The following is a 3,505-nucleotide window of genomic DNA, read 5'->3' as shown; positions in this document are numbered from 1 at the left end:
CATCACAATGCTCATTGTTACATCACTATGGACAATTGTGTCATTACCATGATCGATTATCTCATCATCATGTTCAATATGCAAACACTGTTCTCAATGACCCCTCACATTCCCCCATGTGACGTTATAATGCTCCATGGTGCCATCACAATGTTACAATATGCCTTCAAAATGTATCATTTTGACATCACAATGCCTCATGGTCCTATTACAGTGTTACAATATCACTACACAGTGTTCCATTTTGACATCACAATGTTCTTTGGTGCCAGCACTATCGCTCCATGTGCCATTATACTGCTCCAATGTGCCAACACAATGTTGATGTATGCCTTCACAATGTTCTGTTGTTTTATCACAATGCTCCAATGTGACATCACTATCCCCCTATGTGCAATTTTATTGCTCAAATGATTGTGACAATATGAAATCACAATATTTCAATATGCCATCACAATGTTCCAGTGTGCCAACACTGTCGCCCCACGTTCCATTATATTGTGCCAATGTGCCATCACAATGTTACAGTATGACTTCACAAAGTTCCAGTTTTATGACGATGCTCCAATGTGACATCACTATGGCCCCTTGTTCCATTATATTGCTCCAATATACTATCATAATGTTACAGTATGACTCACAGTGTTTCATTGTGACGTCAATGCTCCACTGTGACGTCACAATGCCCAAAAGTGCATTCACTATCGTCCCATGTGCCATTATAATGCTCCAATATGCCATCAAAATGTTGCAATATGACTCCTCAATGTTCCATTGTGCCAACACAATGTTCCAATGTGACATCACAATGTTCCTAGGTGCCATCACAATGTTACAATATGACTTCTCAATATTCCATTTTGACATCACAAGGCTCCAATATGACATCACAGTCCTCCAATGTGCCCTCACTATGCGCAATTGTGTCATTACCATGATCCCTTGTGTCGTCACCATGCTCAATATGCAAAGACGGTGCTCAATATCCCCTTACATTCCCCCATGTGACATGATAATCCTCCTTGTAGCCATCACAATATTATTATATAACTTCACAATCTTCCATTATGACATCACAGTGCTCATTGTGAAATCACTATGCCCAATTTTGATATTACCATCATCCACTCTGTCCTAACCATGCTTAACACGCAAACACAGGGCTCAATGTACCCTCACAATCCATGAATATGACATCACCATGTTACAATATGACTTCACAATGTTCTATTGTGATATCACAATGCTCCAATGTGCCATCACAATGTTCCAATGTGCCAACACTATCGCCCCATGTTCCATTATATTTCTCCATTGTCCCATCACAATGTTACAATATGAAATCACAATGCTCCAATGTGCCATCACAGTGTTCCAATGTGCCAAGACTATCACCCCATGTGCCATTATGCTGCTCCAAGGTGCCATCACAATGTTATAGTATGACTTCACAGTATTCCAATGTAATATCACAATGCTCATTGTTACATTACTATGGGCAATTGTGTCATTACCATGATCAATTGTCTCGTCACCATGCTCAATATGCAAAGATGGTGCTCATTGTCCCCTCACAATCCCCCAATGTGACATTACAATGCTCCAAGGTGTCATCACAATGTTACAATATGTCTTCAAAACGTACCATTGTGACATCAGAATACTCCATGTTGGCATTACAATGTTAAAATATCATGACACAATGTTCCATTTTGACATCTCAATGCTCCAATGGGCCAACACTATCGCCCCATGTGCCATTATGTTGCTCCAATGTGCCATCACAATGTTACAGTATGACTTCACAATTTTCCGTTATTTTATCCCAATGCTCCAATGTGACATCACTATTCCCCCATATGCCATTATACTTCTCCAATGTGCCACCACAGTGTTTCAATATGACTTCACAATGTCCCTTTTTGACATCACAATGCTCCAATATGTCATTACAATGATCCAATGTGCCATCACACTGTTGCAATATGACTTCAGTATGTTCCATTGTGACATTCCAACGATCCCTCCTGCCATCAGGCTATTACCATATAACTTCACGATGTTCCATTGAGACATCATATTGCTCACTGTGAAATCACTATGCAAAATTGTGTCATTACTTGACCCATTTGTCATCACCATGCTTAATGTGCAAATATGGTGCTCAATGTCCCCTCAAAACCCCCCCAATGTGACATCACAATGCTCAATGGTGCCATCAAAATGTTACAGTATGACTTCATAATGTTCCATTTTCACATCACATGGCTCCAATGTGACAACACAATGCTCAATATGAAAACACGGTGCTCAGTGTCTCCTCACATTCCCCAAATGTGACATCACCATGATCCCATGTGCCATCACAATGCTCCAATGTGACATCACAGTGCTCCACTGTAACATCACAATGCTCCAATGTGCCAACACTAAATCCCCATGTGACACTATATTGCTCCAATATGCCATTGCAACACTATGGCCCCATGGGCCATTATATTGCTCCAAAGCACTATAATGATGTTACAATATGTCTTCACAATGTTCCACTGTGCCATCCCAATGCACCATTGTGTCATTATAATGATATATTGTGTCATCACCATGCTCAATATGAAAAGACGTGCTCAGTGTCTCATCTCATTCCCCAAATGACATCACAATGATCCCATGTGTCATCACAATGAACCAATGTTACAACACAATGGTCCACTGTAACATCACAGTGCTTCAATGTGCCAACACAACGGCCCCATGTGCCATTATATTGCTCCAATGTGCCATCACAATGCCCATTTGTGTCATTACAAGGATCCATTTTGTAGTTCAACATGCTCAATATACAGACACAGTGCTCAATGTTGGCTCCAAATCCCCCGATGTGACATCCCAATGTTCCAATGTGTCATCACAATGCTCCAATGTGACATCACAATTCTCCAAAGTGACACCACAATGCTCCAATGTGCCAACATTATGGCCAAATGTGCCATTATATTGCTTCAATGTGCCTTCCCAAGATTACAGTATGACTTCACAATGTTCCATTGTGCCATCACAATGCTCATTGCAACATCACAATGCATTAATGTGCCAACACTATGGCCCCATGTGCCATTATATTTCTCCAATGTGCCATCATAACATTACATATGATTTGACAGTGTTCCATTGTGCCATCACAATGCTCATTGCAACATCACAATGCATTAATGTGCCAACACTATGGCCCCATGTGCCATCATATTTCTCCAATGTGCCATCATAACATTACATATGATTTGACAGTGTTCCATTGTGCCATCACAATGCTCATTGCAACATCACAATGCATTAATGTGCCAACACTATGGCCCCATTATATTTCTACCAAGTGCCATCATAACATTACATATGATTTTAAAATGTTCCATTGTGCCATCATATTGTTCATTGTGCAATCAGAATGTGCCCTTCTGTCATTTCAGTGATCCATTGTGTCATCACCATGCTCAATATGCAAACA

Source organism: Nannospalax galili, unplaced genomic scaffold, assembly GCF_000622305.1.
Source record: "Nannospalax galili isolate Female #2095 unplaced genomic scaffold, S.galili_v1.0 scaffold630, whole genome shotgun sequence".
Lineage (NCBI taxonomy): Eukaryota > Metazoa > Chordata > Mammalia > Rodentia > Spalacidae > Nannospalax > Nannospalax galili.
This window is presented reverse-complemented; position numbering follows the sequence as displayed.